Source organism: Ambystoma mexicanum, chromosome 7q (genome assembly GCF_040938575.1).
Source record: "Ambystoma mexicanum isolate Mex_15411 chromosome 7q, UKY_AmexF1_1, whole genome shotgun sequence".
NCBI lineage: Eukaryota > Metazoa > Chordata > Amphibia > Caudata > Ambystomatidae > Ambystoma > Ambystoma mexicanum.
Window position 1 is genome coordinate 518,165,984 of NC_090941.1, and position 12,551 is coordinate 518,178,534.

Genomic DNA, 12,551 nt, shown 5'->3' on the forward strand with positions numbered 1-12,551 from the left:
GCACTATTTGTAATATATTGCTCTCATACAAATTAAGCTGCTTCAGTGTGTTTGGCAGTGGAAATAGATCCCAATTATTACTAATTGCCTGTGAAGGCCTTTGGTTATTGTCAAGTTTTGCAGTGCAGTATGTGCACAGTACGGAGGTGTTGGTAATGTCGTACTAGTTTTCTGCTAGAAGGTACAGAGCTAATTGAAACCATTGGGATTCCTCATTTCCTTCTATTTTCTGCATTATATCTACAGTTTTGGTGCTCTTTTTATAGAAAGTTCTACGACAACACACACATAATTGGTTTGGCATTTCAGCAGAAGTGCTTTTGAACTTTTATATTTCTTTTCTGTATGTGTGATCTAAAAAGTTGATAGCTGCACTGTTGTCAGTACTGTTGTCTGAAAATATTGGACTGGGTAAGTGCTCTTCAGTTCCACACTATTTCCTTTAGATGTGTTCAATTTCATCGAGCACTTGTTTGGCTGTACCGTGTAGGAGAATATCATTTAAATATTGGAGTGGTAAAGCTGGACTTTTTGCATAGTACAGTTTGTAAGCTAGATTTCTGACAGTTGAAAGGTGGGTTGCTAATATTTTAACATGGTGGAAGGTGCTTTTGCAAGCTTGTCCAGAAATACAGGCTAAGGAATGTCCTTGTATTCCAGTGTAGTTGCACACTGGACAGGAGTCCATAGTTTGTAGTATTTTCATTTTTCTTTTGTCGTTGCCTTTCACATACTGATTGAGGAATTGCTGCACATTTTTCATTAGGCATTGGCGAACATTGCACATTGATGTGCAAGGCCATTTGTAGGTGTGGCGTGTTGGTTTGGTGGATTGGAGAGTGACATCTAAGTTTGATGGGGAGGTTTCTGAAAGCAGTGTTTCCTCTTCCATTATGGTATTGTGTATCTTTTCATATCCTCGTCCACTCTGATGTAAGGCAATTTGGTTAGTTTGTATGATTCTTCATTGAAGTATGGCTCTGTGATGGTGGTGTGACTCCACTCACCTGTACAGATGTGGCCAAAGGTATCTATGGTCACATTGCGTTTGTTTCGAAGTAGTGCTTGCAATTTACCAATTAATCTTGTTAGTGGTTTCATTCTCTTCAAAATTACTACAAACAATTTCTGCTTCATGCTTATAGCACTGTCTACAAGAGCTTCTAGGATGACTTTTCTGCAGTTGGTTTTGAGGGTTGAGCGTGATTTCTGCACTCTACTTGCAAGGTTCTGAAGGACTCTGTGGTGGGGCATTGTTTGTAAAATTACTTTTTTAGAATGCTTGCTTGTGATTACATTACAATTTGTACGTGCTCTCTTAGCAGTAGTGTGCGTTGCACTATATTTAGTGGTTTTCTTTACATTCTCACATTTTGCCAGATCATTACCTACACTGGGCCTCATTACAACTCAGGCGTTAAGGGTTAACGCCGTCGTTAACCCTTAACGCCTGATTCCGATTTTAACGGCTGCTTTTAGCAGCCGTTAAAATCCATGGCGCTAAACCGCCTTGGTGCTTATTACGCCACCGTAATTTACAGTGGCATAATTAGCGCCTTCCCCACTCCCATTATGCCCTATGGGGCAAAAATGGGAATGGGGAAGGGTAAAATGGGAAATGGGGATTTACCGCCCCACTCACCTTGGAATGGGGCGGTAAATCCGCCATCCACCATGGTGTAAACATAGTTTACACCATGGTGGTAATGTTGGCATACTTACCGCCTGGGTCGTAATGACCCCCACTGTCATTACTGGTAGATGCATTTGTTTTCCTTAATGACGGAATTACCTCTTCTCCTTCACCTTTCTGTTCACAGTGAGATTGCAGTGGATGGCTACTTTCTGTGTTTGTAGGTTGCATGGCTCTCTCTCTGCGTAGCTTTCTACGGAATTGCCGTTTGGTAGGCATTGTGTAGTAGCTGTTGGTGAAGAAAGGGAAGTGTGGGTGTGTACATTTTCACATGTATGTGTGTGCAATGTATGTCAGTCGGTGAATGGGAGGGTAGGCAGCATCCATTTGCATGCAGTTCTTGTCATGATGCCTACCTCCAAGGAGCCAGGTCCAACCCAGCAACCCCAGAGGCAGGCCTCATTCCCCCCAGGGAAGTGCCAGCGGGCCCAAGCTGGGGCCCTTTGGACACAGTCCTGGCGCCTTAGGCGCCAGGCTCATGTTGAACCCCTGTCCTGGCACCTTAGGCGCCAGGCTCATAAAGCTAGACATGTGTTCAAGTGTTTTAATGTGCACTTACCTGGGGCAGACCATGCTTTAAGTGCAAGTGTGTGGCTGTGCAGTGGTGTGTAAGGTTAGGTTGGGGACACTTTATTAGTATGTGGGCATTATTCTAATGGTGGCGACATAACAAACACTTAGCACCTGTAGAGGTGTGATCAGTAACAATGAAGTACATACTGCTGGATGGGCACACATCTATATGCTACCGTACAACAATAGTGCACTCTTTAGTACGACATACAAGAGTATTACTTTGTTGATTGCAGAGAATAAGTTTATTGTAGGCTGTATTTTGAAGTGCACACTCCAGTAGCTTTCCAGAGACAGGCGGGTACTGCTCCTGCGTAAGAAGACGGTAAAAAAATATGTTGGCCAATGACATGGTGCTTCCTTTGTAAATTACATTCTTCAGAACTATAGGGGTATGTCTTGGCAGGAAGACGAAGTGTGTGTATATAAATGGAAGGTGTACAATATGAAGGGCGATTGTGAGCATAAGCATGTTTGTTAAGGGAGTAGGTGGGCTATTTGGGAGTTTAGTGTATCACTGGTTAAGGAAATGTGTGTATTAGTGTAGGCCTATTTACTTGACAAATGCAGTACTGCGCATTGTGGAAGGATGAGACAAAGGAGCGGAAAGATGTACAGAGTGCAAAGCACAATGTTTTTGGGCATCCATTTGCATGCAGTTCTTGTCATGATGCCTACCTCCAAGGAGCCAGGTCCAACCCAGCAACCCCAGAGGCAGGCACCATTCCCCCCAGGGAAGTGCCAGCGGGCCCAAGCTGGGGCCCTTTGGACACAGTCCTGGCGCCTTAGGCGCCAGGCTCATGTTGGACCCCTGTCCTGGCGCCTTAGGCGCCAGGCTCATAAAGCTAGACATGTGTTCAAGTGTTTTAATGTGCACTTACCTGGGGCAGACCATGCTGCTACATCCAGGCCCTCTTGAGGCCTGAATGGAACTACTTTACCTGTGGGACTACTTTCCACCTGGGTGTGGTCGGGGAAGGATACATACCTGATCGGTGGAAGGATACATACCTGGAACTTCTTCCAAAGCTATTTAAACCACGCCCGATCAACAACTCACGCTTCGCGTTGTTCTGCTCCTCGCAGCTGGACGCTCACCGTGTCAGCTCCTGCATCTGGACTTCAGCCACGCCTGTCAGCATCCTGGGTCGCCTGCAAAGGGAAATAAGAGAGAATTGGAGATAAAGAAGACCTTACCTGCTAAAGCTGCATCACGGAGACATCACACCGACGATCCTGAAAGGGAAGACATCATTTTAAAAGCATTTCACTTTGATCGCTGCAGCGCTGCATTTCACTCACCTTTCCTGGGCGCCACCATCTTCAGCAGCGATCATCCGGATCCGCACCCACTTGCCAGAGCCTAGAGAGAAAAAGACAAGAAAACAAGGTGAGAGAAGGAAGGGAATAGGAAAGGCTCAGTTTCCTTCTAAGACTTACCTGTTGGGTCATTCCCATTTCATTTCGGGTCCTGCCGCTTCCTGGCATTCCGGACCCCGGCCCCTATGGGGAAAAAAGACAAAGACATTGAATGAGCGAATGCAAAGACATTACCTGAACGCTCATCCAGAACTTACCTGTCATTTACTGGAACTGCACGTTTCACTTCGGGTCGGCGCCATATCTCCGGCATTCCGAACCCCGGCCCCTAAGGGGAAAAAGACATAAGCATTAGCGCTTGCTGCAATAAGACAATGAACATTATTATTAAGCTTGAACTATTGAACTTGCAACAGAACTCTTACAGCGCCTCACCTGAATAGTCAAGCTTATTTTGAACTCCCATCAAACCTCAATCCAGTGAAGTAACTGGGTTTCAACACGCCCCTGCATCAGAAGCAGGATGGAGAACTCATCTTTCCAGACCCTAAGGTGAGACTTCACGGGGAATCGTGGAAGGGTATCGTGGAGGGTTAGAAGGGAGTGGGAGGCTTGAGCATTATTCCGTCAGTAGGTAATACTCCCTTTTCACGCACAGGGGAATATTCCTGCGAGCCAGAAAAGCCAGAGTAGAGGGGCCCTTCCTGTCCATCTTCAGAGTCCTGCGCTTCACCATTGAAGAAGCATCAGCACTCGAAGCCAGACCTGCACCTCCGTGGGAATCAGGTGAGCGTGACAGAACGCAAAGCCTACCACAATTTCTCACCCGGGCGCTATGGAGACTTCCGAGACAGATCAGCTGGCCCAGCTTTTGGGGGAATTATGGGCAGAAGTGCACTCAGCCCGCCAGGAGACTAACGCTCTCAAAAGAGAACTGATCCTATCAAAGGAAAGAACAGATGACCTGGCCAAAAGGTTATTGCAGGCCCAGGCAGGGCACACTCCTTTACCTAATTCCAGAGGTACTTCCACATCAATGGGTTTGAATAACCCGGTACAAATCAATCTACCTGGACACATGCCTTTGGCCCCGCCTGAACGTTTTGCGGGGGATCCCAAGAAATATGCCGTCTTTATGAACCAATGTCGTTTACACTTTCTATGCAGACCCGGGGCCTTCCCTAACGACCAGACCAAGGTAGCCTTTATACTATCTTACCTCAGTGGCAGTGCTGCCGATTGGTCTATTCCATTGGTAAATCAGGATGATCCCATTCTCCAGGATTTTCAGGGCTTCCAGGCCAGCATGGAAAGATTGTTTGCTCGACACTCTCAAGGACAGGCCCTTGATAACGAACTGCTATCCTTATGACAAGGTAATCAGGATCTCCTGTTCTACGTTGCCACCTTTAATAGACTGGTTGTGGAAACTGGATGGCCAGAAAACAAAAGGATCACATTGTTTCATCGAGGCCTGCGCGGAGAGTTTAAGGATGTTCTAGCTCAGATTGTAAATCTACCCCAGGTCTGCGCAGACTACATAGACTTGGTGGTTCAACTTGATCACAGACTTCAAAATAGAAAAGCAGATCGGTTCAAGTACGAAACCCGAGTACCGATAAAAACCTACGCTAACTCCAAGAGTACCGACGTATCCGAACCTATGCAAATCGGCGGTGTTAAAGGACCATTAACGCAGAAGGAACGAGAGAGAAGGCGGCAAATGCAACTTTGTCTGTATTGCGGGACTTCCGGTCACTTTCTTCGAAATTGTCCAGTCAAACCACCTAAGAAGGTGGTTGGAGCCACTGATAACGATTTATTGACACCTGATTCGGGAAACGACCTAGCCCGACAAGCGTAGGGGTCCGCTTGCCGAGCTTGAAAACAAACTCTTTGACCTCGCATTTTGTCATGCCAATGGTGCTCGTGGACCCAAAACAGCCTCAGCAGTTGCATGCTATAAAAGCGTACATCGACAGCGGAGCTATTGGAAATTACATAGACCGTGAATTGGCTTCCAGGATTAAGCTCCCTCTCCGCCCGAAAGTAACCCAAGATGTCATTACTACAGTAGATGGAACCGAAATAGCCTCAGGGCCTGTAACGCATTCCACTGTTGAAGTGACACTGCTGGGTCAGGATGGACATCGGGAAGCAATCGTGTTTGATGTGATCAAGGCCCCACAATTTCAAGTAATTCTTGGAATTCCTTGGTTAGAAACACATAATCCCAGAATTGACTGGCGAGCAAAGAAGATAAGTTTTCCTGATTGTGAATCAACTTGTTATCCAAGAAATCCAGCTACGGGTCTAGCCTCAGCAACTTCCACCCCTGTACAGCTACCGTCAGAATACCAAGAATTCCAAGACGTTTTTCAGAAGGAACAGGCTAACACGTTACCTCCCCATCGGTGTTATGATTGCCAAATCGATCTGGTACCCAATGCTCAACTACCTTGTAGTAGGATTTATGCTCTTACAGAACCTGAGAACCTGCATTTGCGTCAGTATTTAGATCAGTACCTAGCCAATGGTTTTATTCGCTCGTCTAAGTCTCCTGTCTCCTCAGCTCTGTTCTTCGTGCCGAAAAAAGAGGGCGAGCTTAAAACATGTATAGACTATCGCGCCCTAAATCAAATAACGATTAAGAATCATTATCCTCTGCCCCTGATCCCTGAGCTTATCGACCAGGCGAAAGACGCTTGTGTGTACACCAAGTTAGATCTCCGAGGACCTTATCACCTGGTGCGTATAAAAGAAGGCGACGAATGGAAGACTGCATTTCGCACCAAATTTGGGCTCTTCGAATATCAGGTGATGCCCTTTGGGTTGTGCAATGCACCTGCCGCCTTTCATCCGAGCCCTACCTCAAAACTGTGCAGTACTGACATGGAAAACATCATGATGGCCAGAGCTTCCCAGAAAATGCCCAGGGAAATGCATGAAGAATAGGCTGCCACTCATTTTTGCCGATGTTATGGGCACAGAAGGACACTGCCTAAAACCACCATTGGACTACCCACACAGTAGTCTGAAACCATTGGGAGTGGCAATGCTGATTGCCAAAAGCAAACCCATAACTGTGGAGAATTCATTTTCTTAAATCCCAAAAAGGGGTGCAATACCAGTACTCACCACTATCCAAAAGCCGGCGTTTTAAAACCACCAGATTTTGTAGAAAACTGAATAAATGAACCCAAAGCAAGCCAAAGAAAGACTTACTGAGAGGTGGATCCAATGTAAAGTTATATTCTGAAGTGACTTGAAGGTTTATAACAAGACTGGCTGAGCTGTGGATTTCAGCAGTTTATTGTTATTGTTATTTTGCATTTATATAGCGCCTTATATACCATTGGTATGGTCTGAAGGCGCTGGTAGGTTGAACGCCCTTGGGAACCGAAGTTCATATCAGTAGAGAGAGTAGAGAGAGTCAAAAGGTGCGTGTGAGCACCAGGTATGTGTACAGCTCGTGCAGTATCAGTGTAATAGCTGCTTTCTAGCGGTAGGTGTGGTGGTTGAGAGGTCAGGAGTATGTGTTCGTTCTGGCAGGATTAATCCAGATCGGATGTGGCTGCGTTAGGCCTGAGGAGAACGCCTTGCTGGGGGGTGTGTAGCCAGCGGTGATTATTTAGAATGATGTGGCGTGAGCAGCGAATGTTGATATGAGAACAGTTATACCGATTGGTGTCATAGTATCTCTGTGTTCTAGTTGAGTGGTGATGTAAGGAGAGAGTAAGCGTGTTGGTGAGATATGATGGGTTTCATGCACTTTCAGAGACTTCTAATTCACAGGGAGGCTATTGAGGACACTTCTAAAATCAACTTTTACGGAGAGGCTATTGGGCACATTTCTAAATTTGACTTTTCACAGAGAGGCTATTGAGCACAATTCTGACTGCAACATTTCACAGCTATTGGGTGCACTTCTGAATTCAACTTTCTGAATGGAACATTTCACAGCTATTAGGTGCACTTCTGAATTCAACTTTCTAAATGTACTTCTAAATTCAACTTTTCACAGAGAAGCTATTGGCTACACTTCTAAATGCAACTTTCTAAATGTACTTCTAAATTCTACTTTTCACAGAGAGGCTATTGGGCACTCTTCTAAATTCTACTTTTCACAGAGAGGCTATTGGGTACACTTCTGAATTCCACTTTTCACAGAGAGGCTATTGGGCACACTTCTGAATTCAACTTTTCCCGGAGAGGCTATTGGGTACACTTCTATATTCTACATTCCACAGAGAGGCTATTGGGCACACTTCTAAATTCAACTTTTCACAGAGAGGCTATTGAGCACAATTCTAAGTGTAACATTTCACAGCTATTGGGTGCACTTCTGAATTCAACTTTCTAAATGTACTTCTAAATTCTACTTTTCACAGAGAGGCTATTGGGCACACTTCTATATTCTACTTTTCACAGAGAGGCTATTGGGCACACTTCTAAATTCAACTTTCCATAGAGAAGCTATTGGGTACATTTCTAAATGCAACTTTCTAAATGTACTTCTAAATTCCACTTTTCACAGAGAGGCTATTGGGCACACTTCTGAATTCCACTTTTCACAGAGAGGCTATTGGGCACACTTCTATATTCTACTTTTCACAGAGAGGCTATTGGGCACTCTTCTAAATTCTACTTTTCACAGAGAGGCTATTGGGTACACTTCTGAATTCCACTTTTCACAGAGAGGCTATTGGGCACACTTCTGAATTCAACTTTTCCCGGAGAGGCTATTGGGTACACTTCTATATTCTACTTTCCACAGAGAGGCTATTGGGCACACTTCTAAATTCAACTTTTCACAGAGAGGCTATTGAGCACAATTCTAAATGCAACATTTCACAGCTATTGGGTGCACTTTTGAATTCAACTTTCTAAATGCACTTCTAAATTCTACTTTTCACAGAGAGGCTATTGGGCACACTTCTGAATTCCACTTTCCACAGAGAGGCTATTGGGCACACTTCTATATTCTACTTTTCACAGAGAGGCTATTGGGCACACTTCTAAATTCAACTTTCCATAGAGAAGCTATTGGGTACATTTCTAAATGCAACTTTCTAAATGTACTTCTAAATTCCACTTTTCACAGAGAGGCTATTGGGCACACTTCTGAATTCCACTTTTCACAGAGAGGCTATTGGGCACACTTCTAAATTCAACTTTCCATAGAGAAGCTATTGGGTACACTTCTAAATGCAACTTTCTAAATGTACTTCTGAATTCCACTTTTCACAGAGAGGCTATTGGGCACACTTCTAAATTCAACTTTCCATAGCAGTAAGAATGACTACTAGTGAGCAATCTATGCATTGTATACCAGTCTATACACTTTAGAACAAACAATGCAATGCTTGTGCAAGTGAACTCCCGGTGTCCATATTAAAAGAGCCTCACGTGTACAGCCAGGAGACAACTATCCAGTAGCGCGGGGGTCTGCGACCTTTGTCTTTCCGGATGTTTTGGACTACAAAACCCATCATGAAACCGCTGCCCAGCAGTAGCTGGAGAGCCGTGGGTTGCACACTACTGTGGAAGAGGGTGAACGACAGCTAATGTGTTTCCATTCAGAAAAGAAACTACAGTAGTTAGTTACACTTATCAAAACAAGGTCTTACAAGTTGTTAAGGCACTGGGACCAAGGAACCAACTTCACTGTGCGATGCCCTTGAGACCACGCAAAATAGGAACCATCCGGAGCAAAGGCAACAGTCCAGTTTTCACGCCCATACTTCTGGGCGAAAGGGGCTGCCGGTGTTACGAGTTCTCCTATGGCGCGTGTTCTCACAACGTCATCTTGGTTTAAGTTTAAGTAAATTTGGACTGAAAGACACTACAAGTCTAAATGTTTAAAAGAAATGAGTGACCTACTTTGAGTGTCACATAGGTTGCAATTGTTTAAATGTCATAGTTTTAAACTTAGAATCAGCATCCTAGCTGCATATGTAAAAAAATGTCTTGACTTAAACTGGGGAACAGAAATGACATGTAGCTAAAAACTGGCTTAAAGAGATTCCAATTTTGCCTGGCAACTACCCCCCATCAGGAGTGAAACTTGAGTCACAGCTGTGTTCCCAGGCCTATCTGCCTTTTGCTGGCCACACTAAGGGTATGCCATCTCTCTGATAATTGAATTAAGGGGAGCCCCCATAGAATACAGGAGCTCTGAACAAAGCCCTGTCCTGACCCAGGCAGATGGTTTATTGCAGATGTCGTAAAAGTAGCTTCCTCCTGAAGCAAAGGGGAGGGGCACTGCCTGTGAGAGCAAGCTGGCTTGGCAGAACTGGAAAAACCAGAAATTCAACCTTGTGCTGGTGGAAAACCACACCCCTTTGGGGCCAGAACCTAACTCTAAAAAGATGAATAACTCATAGTACGGACTTGTGAAAATGATTTAAATGACACCATAATTCTTGTGATTTTTCTGCCCACATTTTAAGAGGTTTTTAGAACCGGTGGCATGTTCAGGGGGGTTTTAGCGGAAAAGAGGATATTACTCAAAATGTGTGCATGTGAAAAATCTGACACTTCATCAACTAATGTCCATACTCCTTGCGCACATGTGTGTAAAATTGGGTAATGTCTGGTATTGCAAACCAGTTAAAAAGTGCAAAATATTGCCATTTCTGAATGCAAGCCCCCAGGAAGAGCAGAGTTGGAACAGGGGATACCTCCTGTGATATGTGATGGGTGCATGTAATTTTAAACAATATGTACCTCTGCAAATATGTATTTGGTTCAAATCTAGATTTGTGTGCAAGTTGACAGGAGGAGTGGACTTTCTGCAGGCTGTAAAATGACATCACTCTGACACAACTTAGCTCCCCCAATCAGGGGAGAAATGAAAGCTTGGCCAATGATAAGTGGAGAGGGGTAGAGCCTAGTGATGCTGCACACACACCCATTTAAAAACACATAAAAGCAGAGAGACAGGACAGATAGGGACCTTCAAATCCATTTGCTGCGGGACGCTCTGCTGGAAAATCCCTACTTTACCTCCATCAACCTTCATAGACCCAGACCAGACCAGCAGAGTAGAGCTGACCTGTTAGCAGAACCAGAGAGAGCTGACCCAGATCACTGTGAAGTGCAGAGACCAGAGTCCAGTCTAAAACCTGACCAGATCCATGGCGAGGCATATTTCTAAATATAGTGTGAGTACATAGTAAAACTGTGCAGAACCAATCTCTTAGTTAAAATAATATAATCCAAGCTATTTTAATCTAAGTAGAACTGTCTCCTAACTGTCACCTGTCATTTGTAAAGCTGTCACTTGTCATTTTCTAGTTGCAAGCTGCACTTGTCTTTTTGAACTTTAAAATTTCAAATCTGAAAAACGACCTTTATTTAATCACTCATATCTCCGTAACCGTTTGTGCTAGAGACTTGCAGTAACTTTCATCTGGAAGCTGAGATCCTAGGCTTTCATAGGACCCCAAAACGATATTGATAGCCCTTGTAGTTTCTCTGTAATCGCACCAGACGCATTCGCGAATTTTGCCGCGATTTGCAAATTTCTCCACGTGTGAAAACAGAAGCTTCTTGCTTTCATTTGCCAAAAATTCGTTTAACCTACCAATTACTCCTAGATCCTTGCTAAAGTGATCCTGGACTAATATTAACTTGGTTTCACTCACCCTAAACCTCTAGAGGGAATTAAAGGCATTTTAGCATATTTTTCACTTTATTGCCAGCACATATAAAAGCATTTTGCCTGTGTTTTCAACTTCTGTAGTCTAAGTTGCTGGGTGAACTGAATTACATTTGAATTGCATTTCTGAGAATTGTGTGCCTTCCTTCCATTTCCTTGCATTGCATAAAAGGGAGGGGATTGCCAGAGAAAAGTGATTACATTGTTTTGTTGAACGCATATTGAGTATTTTCTGTACTGCATTTTCATTCCACCTTGCATCCATTTGAAACCATAAAGTATTGTTGCTATCTTATCCATCCTATAACCACTCATCATTGATTATAAAGAAGTGTGCTAGTGCCAGATTCTCCGTTGTTAATCTTTATCATATCAGATTAAGTGTGATATTCAATAATTAATTTATTATAAAGCATGATATATATATATATATTTATTGTTTAAATTATCAAATAAACCTTTTAACTTGCAAAACAGAACTACTTCTTGGCTCAGTGGGGTCAGGGGGATTCCAACAGAGGGGTGTTATATAGGGGTAGTCATCCAGAACGCATGAACTGGACATAAAGATATATCAATAGGGTTTTCATTCAGTGTTCTAGACTAGGCGTTGACTTGGCTGTAGTGCTGAATTGAATCCTCTTACAAATTGGGGGCTCGTGCCGGACGTTTGGATTAGATCTATCACTTGTGCAGATTAATACAGCGTGCCAGCTGACCAGATACACATATCCGGTCGGAGCACACGCTGTGTTACGCTGTAAAGCACTTCTCAAAGGAACGCTCTAAGAAAAAGGTCTGTTTTGCAAAAATAAAATACAAACTTCTGTAAGTCAGGACAGAGACCAATCTCTAGAATGACAACCTTAGTAGACATGAAAATAGCCAGAGAGCACTTCTTACATAAGTTATTTGTGAGAGGTGAGTGGACTCACCAGGACCAAACAGGCTGGTTGCAGGCCATCACACCCCAAATCACGGAAACAGGGTCAGATATATGGAGAGACCAGGGTCCCTTACATGTGGCCCTGAGTGAACTATATATGTCCTCTAAGGCCAAGGATGAGCACAACAAGATTGCCAGGGTAGCGGCATATTTATATTTACATATGGGAGCCATGCAGGACAAATGTGCTGAAGGCCAAGATCTGGCGAGTAGGCAACTGCTGGCATTACAGAAGGCCCAATCTGAGCTGGACTCTTCTGAGCAGAGGCTGCTCAGGAGCCAGGAGTCAGAAAATGATAGTAGGCAGTATATCATTAAAATAAAAGAGGACATGGATATACTGCAACAGGAAAAGG